The 19,600-nt window shown below is 36.8% G+C and overlaps 1 protein-coding gene across 20 annotated transcripts in view; it reads left to right on the top strand.

Moving 5' to 3' along the window:
• Positions 1–19,600, top strand: part of LOC131062725 (uncharacterized) — a 104,236-nt gene that overhangs the window by 70,649 nt on the left and 13,987 nt on the right. For all 20 annotated transcript variants that reach the window (XR_009372768.1, XR_009372766.1, XR_009372761.1 and 17 more), the window contains 2 exons: positions 1,010–1,111; positions 1,665–1,753. The gene's annotated coding sequence lies outside the window, so the exon portion shown is untranslated. The remainder of the gene's footprint in view (positions 1–1,009; positions 1,112–1,664; positions 1,754–19,600) is intronic.

The following is a 19,600-nucleotide window of genomic DNA, read 5'->3' as shown; positions in this document are numbered from 1 at the left end:
GTACGTATCTTTGGGAAAGAAATAGTCAAACATGGTGCTTCCTCATGTCATATCTGTGTTTTGAACTTTTTGATTATTGTGTGCTGAAAATAAGTTATGGAGTGTGGTTGATATTTATATCACCAACTTCTATTTGTAATGGATTATAACTGTTTAACTATTTCAAGATCTGTGTTAACTACAGTAAAAGAATACAATGGATCTTATTCTTCAGTATTATACACAGAACAGGCACAGCATCATGAATTGAAAGGCTAGGAATAGAGTGCAAATGAAGAGATTTCTATATATTTCTCAATATGGAAAATGTGACTAGTGTATGTGTAAGTTCAAAGAGCCATTTGCCTTATGCTTGTATTTCATGTTGCTCATACAACACCTTTTTAATTCTCTTTTCTACAAATTAAAAGACCTACAATCAGAACTTTATAACATATAAAAATGATAATAAAATCAACGAAGAGCTAATATCTAAGAGAAGGTAAGATAAAAAAGAATCTAACAATTATCCTTTGTTTCTTCCTTCAAATTTTATATTTCCTGTTTCAAAAAGTAAGAAAAACATCCATATAGAATCTGCACTTTGAACTGTATAATTTTAAAACTAAGTAATCTGGATGCATTAAAGAGGGAGGAGAAATAACAAAGGACTTTCTTAAAGCAGCACTAAAAACCATACATTTATGTTCATTGCCATAGATATTCCACATTAAATGACTTTAAATAAGTTTATTATGCCGGCTTCAGCACTTTTTTTTGTCATTTTTTAAAGGTGTGTATCCATGCCGCATTTCTGAAGGAATAGTTTTCTTTGCAATGTGATCGTACAATTATTGGTAAGATATAGTCTAGTTACTCATTATATGGAAATTGTGGAGATAAGACTTGTTGCTAATTCAAGTAATATTGGTCACCATCTATTGTAGGGGTCATTAGGTCCTTAGAAATATTATCACTACCATTGAGTCATTTATCTTGTGTAACCAAGTGTCTTTATGATGCATTGTAGGAAAAGACAGTTTAAAGCAAAGGGAAAAGTTGATGTACACAAATTGTAGGAGAGGAGGATGAAGTTTGTGTAAGAGGAGGACAAAGTCACCATTGAATTCAGGTGAGATCAATTTGCTCCTCATTAAGGCAATGGACCATGCTTTTCAAAGGTTTTTGAATTTGTATTTTATTTTAATCTTTATAAGCATCATATAAAAATATAAAAAAATTGTTGATATATCATGTGTTCTCTATTTTTATTTATTTTATGCATGTCAATATTTGTATACGTATATATTTATGGTTAATAGGTTATATATGTTTCTAAATACATATGCATAAACATATCTATGAACGTACACATATTATAAAAATACTTGTTCAACGTTATGTGTATAGTTTATGCATATCCACATAAATATACATACATGCATGTTTATACACAACATTTTTGAAGAAATGTAGTTTTCTCTAGAATGTGGTTTTACAAATATTGATAAGATATGTATTGTCTAGTTATCCATTCCATAAAAATGGTGTGGAGAGAAGACTTTGGAGTCAATTAAAGAAATAAGAAGAGTTAAGATAAAACTTAGAAGTCAATTCAATTAATATAATTGCTATCATCGATTTATTTATATTGTGCAAACAATTGTTGTTGCAATGCATTGTAGGAAAACATAGTTTGAACTTTTGAAGCAAAGAGGAAGGCTGATGTACACAAGTTGTTGTAAAAGGAGGATGGAGTCACTATTGATTTCAGGTGAGGTCAATTTAGACCTCACTAAGGCAATGAACCAATTTTTCTTTTTAATATTTTGATATATGTGGATATGTGTATGTATTTTGATGTGTATACTTATGTGCTTATAACCATATATATGCACATACATTGGTGTTCCCAAATCTAAGGGCACATATCCTCCTATTTATTATTAATGTATTAGCTCAATTCCTCTAATTAATTCTAGGTCAGTTTTATGCTTATTGTTTGAATTTACACTATAGCCTAGATTTAAAATTGATGTGAGAAGAATTTTATTCCCTTACACTATTGTTAAATTGTATTGTTTATGTTTATTTCTCTCTTTTTGTACATGCCTCTTTGCTTCTCTTCTCCATAAAGTAGGATATAATAATTTGTCAGTTTCTTGCTAGTTAGGTGATGCACCAATTGATAGGTTTAATTAAAAATTGTCTATTTTTATTGTGTTGTTTAAAACATAGAAATAGAAAAATGAGAAATTCAATACAAGAGTACACAATAGAAGCATAATTCCTAGAAGTAATATAATACTCTGATATGATAGAAGTGTACAAAATTTGAAAAACAAGTATACTTACCACAATATTACATGCTAATAGAATATGGGCCAAAATTGCAATATTCATGATTCCCTATGCTTGCCAAGAGGGTAACCAATTAACAATAGTAACATGTAGACATATCAAGAATACCATTACAATGTTAGGTTTTAAATCTAAAGGTCCTATGAAAAATAGATGCTACTGCACAACAAACATTTACTCCACTGAACCATTTTAAAAGTTACCTTTCAAGTTTCTACAGACTCATTTAGAGGGCACGACAGGCCACAAACTTAAGCACTTGTTTATGCTGGTTACCTAATCAGCATGGCCTTTCACATGCAGTTATGTATAATGATTTTTATTTCCAACCTAATTTGCATTGACCTTGAGTAGTAGTTGAGAAAAACCTTCCTTTTATTTTAAAAGAGGCCATGCTCTGCACCTTAAGATCTTAAATAATCTGCAAAATGCAAATTAGCGGAGCTGATTTATTTCAAAAGAGAATGATGTATCTACTCCATTGCCAAACGGTGAGAAATGCATCAATCGGTCAATGCTAGTTGCACATAGAAGGGCTTGTCTATGAGATTTTGAACCTTGGTCTTTGGGCTTCCACTCCCATCTAAATCCAACAAAGAAGATAATAATAAACGTATGATTCTCCATCCTACTTGTGCTCGTACTGTGCAGATGAAGTAGTGCAGATCTGAAAAATGTTTTATAACTAAGATGCTTGTGAGCAAATATGTTTGAGTCTTTGTGTGGGTTGTGCATATTTATATATGCACGTGGGTATATGCATGTATCTTGATGTGTTATTTATATGCTTATAAGCATGAATATACATACTTACACACACAAATATATACACATGCATGTTTGTATGTGTTTACTTATATGCATATACATGCATGTGTATAAATATGTTTGTGAGTACGGGGAATGTCCGGATGTCTGTCTTTGTATATGCATGTGAATGTATGTATGTATTCTGATGTGTATATGTATATTCTGATAAGCATATGCATATACCTTTACACACAACTATACACACATACATGTTTAGATTTACCTTTATACACTTGTATATGTGTATAAATGCATGTGAATATATATGTATATATTGTGTATTTATATGCATATACACATAAGTATACATACATCCTTGTTTATACACATGTTAATATATATGCATGCACATATGTCTACTTCTATACCCTCCCCCCCTCGCCTCTATGTATCTATATATCTTCCTCCCTCTTAATATCTATCTCCATAACTCTTTCACTCACACACACATTCCCTGTTTATCCTTCCCTATCTCTATCTTTGTATAGTTCCCCTTTTCTATCTATCTCCCTTCCTTTTAAGTCTAAACCTTTCTCTCTATTACTTGTCTTGTCACCTCCTTTCTCTCACTCTTGCTACCCTTCCCCCCTCCCCCCCCCTCCTCTCTCTCTCTCTCTATATATATATATATATGTATGTATGTATGCATGTATTATCTTACCCTCTCTATTTCTCCCTATCTCTCCCTCCCTCATTCGCTCCCTTTTCCCCTATCTATCTCTTTATCTCTACCTCTGTCCCTTTTTCTTCCTGTATATCTCTTTCTCTGTCTCTTTCTCTTCCAATATATGTCTATCTCTCCCTCTATCTCCCCCTATTTCTCTCACCCTTTCTTCATCTCTATTTGTCTATCTCTTGAACTCTATCTCAGCATCTATATATATATCTCTCTCCCTCTTCCTTTATAGATCTCTCTGTCTCTCCCTCTCTATCCCCTATCTATCTTTATCTCACCCTCTACCTCTCTCTATCTATTTTTTCCCTCTTCCTCTCTCACTCTATATTGATCTCTACCCCCATCTTCCATTCTCCCCTATATCTCTAGACATGCCTCCCTCTATCCATCATCTCTCTCCCTCTCTCCTCCCTCTCTTTGGACCTCTATATTGATATCTCTTTTCCTCTCTATATCTATCTCTCCATATCACTTCTTCATCTATCCCTCTATCTCTATCTAGTTATCTCTCTCTATCTCAATATATCACTTCCCATCTCTATCTAAATATCCTTCTATCTTCAACTATCTCTATATTCTTCTCTATCTCAATTTGTAACTCTTTACTCATCTCTTTCTCACTCTTCCCTCTCTATACATCCCTCTTTCTAGCCCTATATCAACCTTTCTCTCGCTCTCACCTTATTGGAAACATAACATGAGCCTGTTTGTAATGGAACTTGATTATCTTCTCCATTCAAAGGTTTTGTTTTAGTTATGATTGGATCCTTTGAAGTGGATGCATAGTTGATTTTAAGTTATCACTTCTCCATTGAGACTTTTGTTGCACAAACAATGTCATGGCCTACCAATTGATCTCGTGTATTACACAAATTTATGTAAAAAATAGACCAAATTTTCTCTAATTGACCTTCCACACCTCTTCGGCATACCCATTGCACACCAAGGTGCAATTGCTAGTTATATATATGTGTGTGTGTTTATGTATGTATGTATGTATGCATGTATGTATATGCATATGTATATATATGTATGTATATATACACATATAGATATATTTATATGTAGTGTATGTGTATATATACATACATAGATATATGTATATATACATGTATACATATGTATATATATGCATGTGTACATATATATGTATATATACATACACAATTACATATATATGTATACATATTACATATATACATAAATATACACACACACACATGTATACATATACATACATAAGCATAATTATACATGTGTGTGTTTGTGTGTATATATGTAATAAAAAAATAATTTTTAGATTTATAAAAATTTATGAAATCACTTGTTGCACTGAAGAGATGATTTTGACAAGAAAGATGAAGTCCAAATTGAAAAAAGTTTGGAATTACATTACTATTTCATGAAAAAATTCCACAATACACACAATACACATGAAAATTCTCCATGAAATAATCCACAAAGATATTATCGAATTAAAAAATATTAAAAAAATTACAAATTGCTAGGTAGTTGTTGTGACGTATTCACACATCACCCCATTGCAAATGGGGACCCCTGCTTTTTGCTTCTTAGGGTTTTGTCTATTAGCCTTTGCATTTTGAGTGCTATCAGGGGGATCGCTGGATAGCAGGCTTTGCTTGAGATAGGATGAGTCAGTGGATGCTCCGAATTAGGGTTTCCTTCAAGGTCTTCCTTAGGCTTAGTTTTTGCTAGTGGTGTCCCGTTTGAGTCCGAGGAAGTCAGAGAGTGGTTGAGCAAATTTGGCAAGGATATAGAAGGAAATGGATCTAGGATCAAGTCTAAGTCAAAGTCAAATCAGTTTGGAGGTGAATTAAGCCTACAAAGAGGAATTTCGCTCCTGACCCTTCCAAAGGGTCCAGAGCGAAATTCATATTTCCTCTATTCTGCTCTTTGGCATGACCAAATTTGTAACTTCTAAAGCATGGTTTGGGGGCCTTGGGCACATGTTTGCCTTGAGGAAGAGGTTTAAGACTTTGAAATGATGAAAATCAACCTGGGAGGAGAATTTCGCTCCTGACCCTTCCAAAGGGTCTAGAGCGAAATCCTCCATTTTGCCCTCCCTAAAAACCTAGTTTGACCCTGCCTAGACCCAGTTAGGTGATGGATTATCTTGATAGTAAAAGGAAGAAGTTGATTTGATCAAGTTTGGAGGAGAATGAAGTGAACCTAGGTGAGAAACTAGCCAAGGATATGATTTTCGCTCCTGACCCTTCCAAAGGGTCCAGAGCGAAAATCCCATTAAACCTCAATTTCTCACTTATCAAGGCCAAGTTTTGAGTCCTAAGGCATGTATGGAAGTATTTTGCCTTGTTCTAAGCCTTAGAGAGCAACTTGAGGTGGAGGAGATGAAGGATTTTAGCCAAGAAGATGAATTTCGCTCCTGACCCTTCCAAAGGGTCCAGAGTGAAATTCACTATAAACCTCTTTTGCCACCTTGTTTAGGATCCAATCCTTGTTCCTTAGGTGGAAAATGATCTAAGTTTGCTTCTTGAGGTAGTTTGAAGTTGGAAAAGTGAGTGATCAAGCCTAAACTAAGATTTTCGCTCTTGACCCTTCCAAAGGGTCCAGAGCGAAAATCTTCCTAGACCTCATTCCCTTCCTTGTTTGACCAAATTTTGACATTCAAGACATGATGAAAGGGAGATTGGACATGTTTTTTGCCTTTGAGAATGTTTGAAGTGTTCAAGAGTGAGGATTTTGTCCAGGAGGGTGAATTTCGCTCCTGACCCTTCCAAAGGGTCCAGAGCGAAATTCCTTACACACCTATTTTTTTGACCTTGCTTAGACCACAAACCTTATCCCTTGGGTGAAGAATGATGTTTAGCTACCTTCTAGAGAGGATTGGAGGTGGAGAAATGAAGGATTCTAGCCGAAAAAGTGAATTTCGCTCTTGACCCTTCCAAGGGGTCCAGAGCGAAATTCTTAAAAGCACTCATTTTCCCTCTAGCCAAAGTCAGGATCTTGGTGGAGATGGAAGAGAAAGGATCTATGTTTGCCTCTCAAAGAGGATTGGAGTTGGAAAAGACAAGAATCAAGCTCAAAACATGATTTTCGCTCTTGACCCTTCCAAAGGGTCCGGAGCGAAAATCCTTATATCTCTTGTTTTCTTCCTTGTTTTGGCTAGGCGTTGGCATGATGAAGGAGGAATTAGTATGTTCTTGCCTTGAGAGTGAGTGGGATGATTTGGAAGATCAAGATTTTAGCCCAAAAGAGAATTTCGCTCTTGACCCTTCCAAAGGGTCCAGAGCAAAATTCTTTACAAACCTCATTTGCTACCTTGTTTGGGCTTAAAACCTTGTTCCTTAGGCGAAAAGAGGTGAAATTTTACCTTGCAAAGAAGGTTGGGATTGAAAGAATGATGATTTTGGTCTAAAACAAGATTTTCGCTCCTGACCCTTCCAAAGGGTCCAGAGCAAAAATCCTAAAACCCATCCTTTTCTCCAAAATTTGCGCCAAGCCATGCCTAGACCAAGGTGAGGGATGCCCTTGAGATTGTCCTTGAATTGATTGTTGTCTCAAAAAAATTATAATTTTGGGCTAGAAAGGGAAATTCGCTCCTGACCCTTCCAGAGGGTCTAGGGCGAAATTGTGCAAAACCTATCTTTCCCTTTAATTTTATGCCAAATCTAGTGTGGATCAGGATCAAAGAAGGCCTCAGGAATGACTTCAAATTGCCAATGATTATCAAGTTTCAAGGAATTGAGCCAAATGATGAAAATCGCTCCTGACCCTTCCAAAGGGTCCAGGGTGAAAATTCTTCAATCACCTATTTTCCCTTGCAAAATCAAGTCAAACTTGGGTTGGATGTGAGAGAAGTGTTTTCTAGCCTTTTGAGGTGAATTCAACTTGAAATGATGGAGGAATAAGCCTAAATTAAGAAATTCGCTCCTAACCCTTCCAGAGGGTCCAGGGCGAAATTTCACCAAAACCACCTTTTTTCCAAATTTGTGACAAGACAATTGCAAACTAAAGTGAATTGGGATGGAAGAAGTCTTTAGGAGTAACTTCAAGTTGCTAGGAAACATTGAAATTGAAGGAATTGAGCCAAATCAAGAATTTTGCTCCTGACCCTTCCAAAGGGTCCTGAGCGAAATTCTAAAATCTGTTGGCATTTTTGATGTTTATGATGTGATTGTCATTGATGGACACACACTTGCATTGAGATCTTCTTTATATGTATGAGCCTAAGCTTAACTGGAATATGTTGCAACCGGTATGTTGTATTATAGTCGTTTGACTATTGATGTTTTGCAGAATGTGTTTACCGGTCTGAAGCGGTATGTAGACTCCAAGTGGTTCGAGGATCTCAAACGGCACGAAGGATCAAAGCGGCAGAACACTTATTTCCCAGTCTTAATTTTTGTCAAACCGGCAACCGACATTTTGCTTGAACCGGTATTTTGTATGAACCGGTAATACTCTGTGATGAGTTACCAACCGACATTTTGTGATGAGTTACCATCCACCGATTGTTTGACGGTGCCGACACTTTAACGGTGCTTTTTGTGTCGTGTTACCAAGTATGTCCAGGTTCATTGAACCTAGGAAATTGTAATGTAATCCTATTGGACCGACATGAACTCAGATTCCTTTATAAGGACATCATGTCTAGGGTTTTAGGTTGTTGATAATGCTGTTGCTGCGACAGTGGATATTGTGGCTAGGGTTTAAGGTGGTTGAGGAGTTAGAGAGAGTATGAATGTGTAGAAGACTGAAGTAATGCTGGAATGCATTAGGAACGAGCTATCAAGGATCTAACCAAGCAGTCTGTGCTATTAGCTAGATCAATCACTTGTTGATTACTCACATCTTTGACAAGTTTGTAGCCCTGAATCGGGTAGGCCCAAAAGCCTTTTGAGATTCCTAACAGGATCTGTTCTGGTAAAGAACATTGTAAGACCTTAACAGGTCTGACCTTAACCGGTCTGGTTCCTATTCTGCAGATAGTTACTTGTGAGTTCCATCTCACCGCGGTTTTTCCCATTTGGGTTTCCATGTCAAAATCTCATGTGTTATGGTGTTTGTGCTTTTGTGGGTGAATGCATTATTTGCTATTTGGTTTGCATGTGTGCTAACCGGGTTGTCTGCTAAACTGTTTTACCGGTTTACTATCAGTCTTGTAAAGTGTTTAAGTGCAAAGATTTTTGGCATACTAATTCACCCCCCCCTCTTAGTATTCATCAAAATCCACCTATTCCTTTCACATTTAGACCAAGCCAAGCCTGGACAAAGATGATAGAAGCCCTTGAGATTGCCCTTGAATGGATTTTGGTCTCCAAAAATGATGATTTTGGGCTAGAGGAAGGAATTCGCTCCTGACCCTTCCAAAGGGTCCAGAGCGAAAAACACTAAAACCATCCTTTTCTCCAAATTTTGTGCTAAGTCAGGCTTGGACTAGGGTGAGAAAAACTATTTGGAATGCCTTGGAAAGATGTTTGACCATCAAAAGTGTGAATTTTGAGCTAAAATGAGAATTTCGCTCCTGACCCTTCCAAAAGGTCTAGAGTGAAATTCTGGATAGGTCCTGTCCCTGGCTATGTTTTTGAGCGAATTTGACTTTTTAGGCCTTGTGAAGATCAAACCAATGTTGCCAAGTTGGGAAGTGGATTCAATGTGAGGGAGTCCAGATGAAGTGAGGTGAAGAAAATGAAATTGGGTGTGAATAGGCAAGCAAAAAGTGAATTTTGCTCCTGACCCTTCCAAAGGGTCCAAAGCGAAATTCATCTAAATCACTATTTCCCCTTTGTGTCAAGACAAGATTTTGATTCCTAAAGACTGGAGGGAGGTTATTTAAGCCTTGCAAGATGAATTGAGGTAAAGGAAGTGTAAAATGAAGCCTAAAGAAGGAATTTCGCTCCTGACCCTTCCAGAGGGTCCAGGGCGAAATTCCCATTTTCACCTAATTTGCCCATGTGAGAAACTAAAAGGATGGATCCCTAGACTTTGTTGGACTAAAACAAGCATATGCTCACCTTCCGGAGGATTTTGAAGTCAAAACATGGAGTAATTGAGGCCTAACCAAGAAAATTCGCTCTTGACCCTTCCAGAGGGTCCAGGGTGAAATCTTTTGAAACTCCTATTTTTTTTCACCTTGTTTGGGCCAGGCGAGGAGCTAGTTGTGAGGTAATTTTGAAAAGAGGTCTAAGTTGGCCAGGAATGCAAATTTCGCTCCTGACCCTTCCAGAGGGTCCAGGGCGAAATTCTTATAGGGCCTGTCCTTGGGGAAAATCTTGAGCAAGCTCCATTTTAATATCTTTTGTTGATGACTTAAGGTGTAAAATACCATGTTGAAGTGAATTTATTATATGTCCTTAATCATCTTTTGGTTTGTTTTGCAGAGGAAAGAAGACCAGATCAAGGATGACCACCTCTAGTCCAGCATCATCGAGGACGACCACTTCCAGCCCAGCATCATCAAGGACAACCTCTTCCAGTCCAGCATTTGAAGGAAAGGTACACCATTCATCCTGCACATCAAAGACAAAGGAGGTCAACGCAAGGGTCCGTTGGAGAAGCAGACTGTTTCAGAAGAGTTAATTAAAGTTAGCTTCTCAACATCATCAAATTGAACATCAACCAAGTTGCAAGTGTCAGACAAGGTGGCATCCTAGTCATCACTCCTCCAGTCGAATTGGTCCATCTTAGCGTGTCCAGATTCAATGTACCTGACTCCTCAAAAATGACACAAGCTTCGATGTACCTACCCTGGTTATCCATTGGTCGAATATTCCAGAGAAGACATGTGTCCAAATAATGCAATTATTTCATTGGCCAGAATTGAGTTTGTTGTTACAAACCCTAATTAGGGTTTTCATTGTAAAATCGCGGCCATTGATCTCAAGTTGATCTGAGCCATTGAATTGTATTAAGGGCCCTATATAAGCCTTGGCTCCTCATTTGTAAAGGCTAATAGTTAGTCAGTAGTTAGAAGGTGAATAATTAGTTGATAGAGGTTAGAATAGCTAATGATTGATAACAAATAGAATAGCAGTTAGAGTAGAATAGAAAGAGAAGGCAAAGATTGTTGCCAAGATGTTGTTGTAAAAGACTTGTAAACTTCATTGAAGAAATGGTGAAATCTATAGGTCGATTTAACAATTTGCATGGTCTCTATACTTCTCAGATTTGATTTCATGTTATTAGATGAGTGGAAGAAATGTGTTTGATTGATGGTGAAATTTGTATATCCATACTACTAGCAGTTTGTTGATTGCAGACTTGCCTTGTGTGGTCAACTGGAATCATTCAGCTTAAGCTTAACTTCAATTGTCGCTTCTTCACTGATATGCATCAGCCTGATGGTGTCTATGCCTGTAGCGATGATCTGAACATCATGAAGCTTTCCTCCGAAGATCGCACTAACCTTGTGGAGATGGTCCTGGGATGTCAAAACAAGATTTAGTTAGAATTTCATCAAAGGTTATTCATTGCTCCTACATTCTTAGTGTCAGAATTAGATCCTTTCCTCGTTCTCATCCTTTTTCTTTTTTTTCAAAATCTAGACTAGTGAAATCCTGTGTTCCAATAATATTCAAAGCAAATCAGACGTTCAGTCATCAAGTGTAAGTCCCCTTGTGATTCCAACAAAATCACATCGTACCACGAAGAGCTTATCCACGAGTAGAGATCCTACATAATAGAACCTTGAAGCTTCTCCGATTGATCCTTCTGCGATATCTTCAGCATTCGGGAGCTTTATTCAAGAGAGGATAAGGTACCTTTAGGTATTTTATTCTGTGTTTGGTCATGTACAAAATACACATCAACAGCAGTCCATTCCAAAATTAGTTCAAGGCCTTTGTTAGTTGGGATCAAAGTGGAACTGCCCAAAAATGAGGAGAGAATATGTTTTGCAACTTTGTTTCACAATTTTGTGTGGTGGGAGGTGGGATTTATATCCTAAGGAAGGGGTGTGGCCCACTTATGTGGGATGCACCTATTAAGGTGCAGTCCACATAAAAAGGGCCGATTCCCATAGAGGGTCCCATCGCTTAATTATTTTTTTATTTAAAATAAAAATAATTTAAATTATAATTTAATAGTATTTAATTATTATTAAATAATATAATAATATTAATATTAAAAAATAATAATTAAGTAATTAATAAAAAGTACAATTTTTTAATTAATTATTATAAACTACTATAAAAAATATAAAAGTGGGGAAAACGCCCTTAGAATCGATGAAGGCTTATGGCCAACTTGACACCAAGTGTTTGAAGAAGCCTCTCAATGCTTATAAGCCTTATTGATTCCATGCACGTTTCCCTCGCTTTTATATTTTTTTTTAGCATTTTATAATAATTAGTTTTTTTGTACTTTTTATTAAGTACTTAATTATTATTTATTATTATTTCGATATTTATTAAATTTAATATTTTATATTATGTAATAATTAAATACTATTAAAATATAATTTAAATTATGGCCGACTTGACACCAAGTGCCATTAAAAACCTCTCAATGTCTATAAGCCTTCATCGATTCCAAGGGTGTTTTCCTTGTTTTTATATTTTTTATAGTATTTAATAATAATTAATAAAAATTTTGTGCTGTCCAAGGGGTTGAGCTTAACTGGTTAAAACATTGGGTTCTCACTGTGGAGACCCAAGTTCAATTCCCAATATGGACATCTGAAGTGGAATTCTAAGCTGTGACTCTTGGCCTTCCATAGGATGGGGAAGGTCTTGGGGTCAATTTAATCAAACATGATAATAATAATAATAATAATTCAAAGATATGTAATGGGGATGGGGCCCCCTACTGTGTCCCCACTGGTTCATAGCTTTAGTCAAAAGCTATTCAGGCTTCGGCCAATTACCGATCAAAAAAATAAAAAAATAAAAAAAATTGTGCTTTTTATTAAGTACTTAATTATTATTTAATAATAATTAAATACTATTAAAAATATAATTTAAATTATTTTTATTTTAAATAAAAAAATTATTAAGTGGTCGGACCCCCTTTATGGGAATCACCCCTTTTTATGTGGGCTGCACCTTATTAAGGTACAACCCACGTATAGTAGGTTGCACCTTAATAGGTGCACCCCACATAAGTGGACCACACCCCTTCCTTCAAAGGTGTGCCCAGTTAATGGGAGGGATATAAATCCCCCCTCTCATCACACAAAACTGCAAAACATATTCTCTCCTCATTTTTGGGTGTTTCCACTTCGATTCCAACTGACGAAGGTTAATAGCATGAAATTAGTTTTGGAATGAACTACCTAGCAATTTAAGAGTTTTCTAATAGTTTTCGATACAATAATATCTGTGTGGATTATTTCATGGAGATTTTTTATGCGTATTGTGGATTTTTTTATGAAATGGTAATGTGATTCCAATTTTTTTTTCAATTTGGACTTCATCCTTTGTGTCAACATTATCTCTCTTCGAAGCAACGAGTGATTTCATAAATTTTTATATCTACATATACATATACATATACATATACATATAGACACACACACATGTACATATACATATACATATACATATACATATACATATACATATACATATAGACACACACACATGTATACATATACATTTTGTCCCCTTCTGGGGTATACCTGAACTTTACCCCAAAGTAACAAAACCAATGATATGATTTATTTACAAACAGCATTCTATAACTAAATCATATAATGATTATTGAACATAAAGCAGATAAATGATTAACATTAATGAAATGATGATTAGTATCACTTATTTAGATTTATTCTCTAATTTCTCTTCCAACAATCAACCATACTATGGATTGGGGAAAACATGGTAAGGCACTCGGAGACTGTTCGCGACAACTATTTCCAAGGGCATGGAACATCCAACCAAGGCAATTCAACCCCATGGCCTCACAAGTAGTAGGAACATCCAACCAAGACAATTCCATCCAAGTTGGGGTGGTGTGCTTTCATTGTGGGAACCATTTTGCTGCCACTCTTTATAATGCTTACTTATTAATGCATATATGATTGTTTATTTCACTTCCCACAACCAACCATCATGGGGTTTCGAGAGCATAACACAAGGGTGCCCAGAACCATTCACCACAACTAAACCCAAGGGTGAGGAGCATCCAACCAAGACAACTCGACCCCTTGCCCCACAAGTGGCAGGAACATCCAACCAAAACAATTCCATCCAACTTGGGGTGGCCTACTTAGAGGGGGAACCCATATCTGCTCTCCCAAATGCATCTCCTTCCTCACCCACATATTATTGTTTTTGTGAGAATAAATTGATTAAGTAATTATAAGTCTAGATAGATTAGCAATTCCATTCTTAATTATCTTAACACTACATAAGGGATTATATATTAATCAAGATCAATATATTCCATACCACTTACTTATAGGGGGAACCTATATCTGCTCTCCTAAATGCATCTCCTTCCTCACTGTTGTGACGTATTCACACATCGCCCCATTGCAAATGGGGACCCCTGCTTTTTGCTTTATGGGGTTTGCTTTCTTGGTTTTTAGGGTTTGTCTGTTAGCCTTTGCATTTTGAGTGTTGCCAGAGAGATTACTAGGATGGCAGGCTCTGCTTGAGCCAGGGTGAGTCTGTAGATGCTCCAGGTTAGGGTTTCTTTGAAAGTCTTCCTTAGGGCCTGGTTTTGCTCTTGTTGCTAATTGTGTCTTGTTTGGTGAGTGAGTATCATCCTTGAAGGTCCGAGCTAGGTCAAGTTGGTAAGTGATGAAGTTTGGAATGTCATCCTGATCTTCAAATGCCTTGAAATTTGGCTGTCTGGAATGTCCTGATCCTGAAATTTGACTAAGTCTGGAAAACTGAAGAATCCTCCAAAAACTAGAATTTGCATTATAACTCCTGGAGGTCCGAAACCACTCTCAAACATCCTGACAGTATATATGGAATATAACTTAAAGTATAAATTTCTTATACTTAAATGTTGTATTCCATAAAATGATCCTGACGGAGAGGCTAAATTGTCAAATTTCGCTCCTGACCCTTCCAAAGGGTCTAGAGCGAAAATCACTAAAACCATCCTTTTCTCCAAATTTTGAGTGAAGTCAGGCCTAGACTATGGTAAAAGAAGCCATTTGGAATGCCTTGGAAAGATTCTTGATCATTAAAAATGCAAATTTTGAGCTAAAATTAGAATTTCGCTCCCGACCCTTCCAAAGGGTCCAGGGCGAAATTCTTATAGGGCCTGTCCCTGGGGAGAATCTTGGGCAAACTTCATTTGATGTCTTCTTGTTGATGATTTAAGGTGGAAGATGCTATGTTGAAATAAATATATTATGTGTCCTTAATCATCTTATGGTTTGTCTTGCAGATGAAAGAAGACTAGGCATCATCAAGGACGACCTCCTCCAGTCCAGCATCATCAAGGACGACCTTCTCCAGTCCAGCATCATCAGGGACGACCTCTTCCAATCCAGCATTTCAAGGAAAGGTACACCATCCATCATGCACATCAAAGACAAAGGAGGTTAAAGCAAGGGTCCGTTGAAGGAGCCAATAGTTTCAGAAGAGTTAATTAAAGTTATCTTTTTAGCATCATCAAATTGAAACATCAACCAAGTTTCAAGTGTCAGACAAGGTGGCGTCCTAGTCATCATTCCTCCAGTTGGATTGGTCCACCTCAGCGTGTCCAGATTCAATGTACCTGACTCATCAAAGATGACACAAACTTCGATGTACCTACCCCGATTATCCATTGGTCGAATATTCCAGAGAAGACATGTGTCCAAATAATGCAATAATTTCACTGGCTAGAATTGAGTTTGTTGTAACAAACCCTAATTAGGGTTTTCATTGTAAAATCTTGGCCATTGATCTCAAATTGATCTGAGCCATTGAATTGTATTAAGAGCACCAAATAAGCCTTGGCTCCTCATTTGTAAAGGCTAATAGTTAGTCAATAGTTGATAGTGGGTGAATAGTTAGCTAATAGTGAATAGTCAGCTAATAGAATAGCAATTAGAGTAAATTAGGAGGACAAGGCAAGAAATTGTTGCCAGTGATTGTAAACAAACTCCATTTTCATTGAAGTTATGGTGAAGTATGTTGTTTCGTTGCAATATGCATGGTCTCTTGTTGAATCTTCATTTTAGATGATAGATAATTAAATTGAATGAAAGAAGTTGTTGAATGCACCTGTGTGGAATCTGTCTAGTCCATACCGCTAGCCCCTTATTGATTGTAAGTGCGCCCTGCGTGGTCAACTGGCATAAAATGAGCTTAATCTTAAGTCGTTACACATCTATTGTTCATGCATTATCTTGAATGGTGATCAGTGTCTGATGACGTACGATTTGAACATATTGGAAGCATCCCTTAGAAGATCACACTGAGTTGGTGTCAGATTGTTCAAGCCTGATGGTGAGACCCAGCCCAGTAGGACTCCACCTAGTCGTTCATCCATCTTCTCGCATTCTAGTTAGTAGAGTAGACTTTCTGAACCCTGCATCTTTTGCCATTTGTTTGTCTTCCAGTTAGTAGATAGGACTTGTGATTCCAGCAAATCAGACGTTCAGGTCATCGAGTGCAAGTCCCCTTGTGATTTCAGCAAATCACATCATACCACGAAGAGCTTATCCACGAGTAGAGAACCTACATAACAGAACCTTGAAGCTTCTCCGATTGATCCTTTTGCAATATCTTCAGCATTCAGGAGCTTTATTCAAGCGAGGATAAGGTACCTTTAGGTATTTTTATTCTGTGTTTGGTCGTGTACAAAAGACACATCAACACTCACCCACATATGATTGTTTTTGGGAGAATAAATTGATTAAGTAATTATAAGAGTCTAGATGGATTAGCAATTCCATTCTTAATTATCTTTACACTACATAAGGGATTATATATTTTAAGCAAGATCAGTATATCGCATACCAATTACTTGCTAGAACACCAAATTACTACATTCTGAAATGCAGATTTGCTTACATCCAAACTGATCTGTTCTCTTTTTCCGATGCCCCTTTCAGTGGTTGATATGCTGTGTATATATCGCCCAATCGGTGATGGAAGGTTATGTCTTTTCCACAGTCACCACCCTTGTAAAAGTCACATGACTCTTAAGTTATTTTTGCCTTTTAACTAATAAACTGCTGCTGTAATCACACCCCATTAATGCTTAATAATACTTATTAACATAAGCATAAATGTTTACACATCCCTTAATCTATTCGCTGCATTGCTATCTTATATATGGATCGCTGAAAATACTTAAGTTTATGCATCGATGCAGATTTAGAATGCTAGCCTTTGATGTAATAGAATTGTTGCCTTCCCATCTCTGCTTTATGAAGATAATTACCACCTGATACATTAACTCCTTTGATCTAAGATCACAGATAATTGTGAAGTCTTATAAATAAGATGATTTTCTGAGCATTGACACTTTTTAATCTTCTTTCATGGCAGGGGCATGACATATACACATGCACACATATATATACATGCAAATGTTATGTATATATATATATATATATATATATATATATGCATTTGTGCCTGCATTTATATGTATTTACATACACATACATGCATATTTACAACATATGGATGTATGTGTATGTTGTTGTACATACATATGGATACATGCATATATATGCATATGCATATCTGTATGTTTGTATATATATTACTGCAAATACAAATTCTGTCAAGCAATATAAAGATACAAGCTTAGATCAAACATTGTATTTATAAAATACAATGTTCACAAAAAATATAAAGTTGTGCATGAAGTCTGCCAAAATACTCCATAATAACTAGTACGTTTGATTGGATCAATCCATTATTTGCTCACAACATTACATCTTATTGCCAAGATGATCTAAACAAAGTACTATGGTATGATGAATCATGTACCCACCTTCCGAAAAATCTGAATTTCAGGGAACAAGTCTCAATTAGGGAATAGTTTGTCTTTTTCATGCATTCCAAAATATTGAAATTTCTCAAAACAATGGTCACTTGGCAACAAAGAAACGGGACTCGGCTTGGACTCGGCAAGGCCGAATCGGACTCGGACTCGGACTTGGGAGTCGAAGTCAGACTCGGCTGGACTCGGGAAAGTGAAAAACTCAAGAAATTTAGAGATTTTTAAAGATTTAAAACTTGTTTCAAGCACCCTTTATTGAATACACCTAAAAGACACAATAACATCATCAAACTCGGCTCATTTGATTACATACACAAGTATACATCAATCATATAAGAATAAACGCAAATTGTAGCTGAACGATATAACAAACGTAGATATATAAATATTGTCAAATGTATACAATATTACAAAACTCATAGAATAAAAAATCCATGTCATCATATGATCATCATCAAATGTTTCATACAAATACCAAAGGTAAATACAACTACAAGCCTATGGCTCAGAGGAGCCAGCACGGCTGCACCCTCCGGCCCCGGCCCCTTGCGAAGGCATCTAAGGTAGGTCCTGGATGATTCGACAGCCATAGCCGCTCCCCGTGACACCATGCCATGCTCACCAACATCAGGATCATCCGTGTCACTATCTGCCTCTGAATCTCCTATCTGTGCTCGTGCTCTTCGCTCCTCCTCTGCCATGGCTACAGTCTTAGGCTCTATATCTACCTGGTCAATCCAATCAGTGTCAGACTTGGAGATTAAATTTTCCCTACTTCTATCGACGCAGTTTCCCCCCATATTTTTCGATGGGAGTTTGGGGGCAGCGCCCCTTGCGCGCTTCCTGTCGCGATACAGGGCGGGGTCGAGGGGCAGCGCCCTGCGAGGCCAAACAAACTTATTATTTAATAAAGGCGTTGGGTGTTATTTTTCTATTGGCTGACATTATAACTCTAAATTTTCTCATTCTCAGGCGAAGGTTGTAGTGAACAAAGATGAGACCATTCATTTTAAAAAAACTTTTTAAAATGTTTTTTTTTTTTGTCATTTTACGTAACCCAGCCAGTAGCTGAGTTTCAGGCATTGGACTCGCCGAGTTTGGCGAGTTTATGCCAAACTCACCAACTCGGCGAGTTTGGCGAGTTTGCTCACCAAACTCGGCCGAGCCCGAGTCCGAGTTCCAGAGACTCGGCGAGCATGTCTCGGACTCGGACTCGTCGAGTTTGGCGATTTTTGGGCGATTTTCTAATCTCTGCTTGGCAATCATATCAGCTTTCTTGTGAATTCCAACTGTACCATCCATGGGGGTAGCAAGGAGTAATGACCATCATTAGTTGTGTCTATAATGCTAGGACTTGGTCCTTGGCAGGGGCTATTTACATCATAATTGCTATAAAATGGAAGCAAACAGAATTTTTTAACTGTGCAAATGGTGTATCGTCCATTTTAATAGAGAATTATATTGTATCTAATTATGAATTCTGCAAGTAGCTCCATGATCCATCACTTATTTAACCGTTCTAAATAATTTGAAGTCAAACAACTAAAAAATTGGATGTTCTTTATATTCTTATACATGCATTCTCCTCTCTAGCTATGAATATATCATCCTTGATATGGCATTCAAATTAGCCTCATGTTTTTGAGCTTGAAGACTAATGAATACTCAGGAATGAAAGGAAAATAATTCTTAAACTTTTGCACATTATGAGAGGAACTGTTATAAATAGGACAATACGTTACATAGTTGCATTGGTTCAGTATGTATTGACAAGATCATACTTTCTCAAACTAATTAATGAAAACACATGAATTGGAACAACGTACAAAAGTGGATTTTACAGGAAAGAAGACCAGCTTGTGATGGAAGACAAACTTGAAACTATCAAAC

Source organism: Cryptomeria japonica, chromosome 5 (assembly GCF_030272615.1).
Source record: "Cryptomeria japonica chromosome 5, Sugi_1.0, whole genome shotgun sequence".
NCBI classification, from domain to species: domain Eukaryota; kingdom Viridiplantae; phylum Streptophyta; class Pinopsida; order Cupressales; family Cupressaceae; genus Cryptomeria; species Cryptomeria japonica.
The sequence above is the reverse complement of the archived record's forward strand: the minus strand, read 5'-3'. Positions and strand labels throughout refer to the sequence as shown.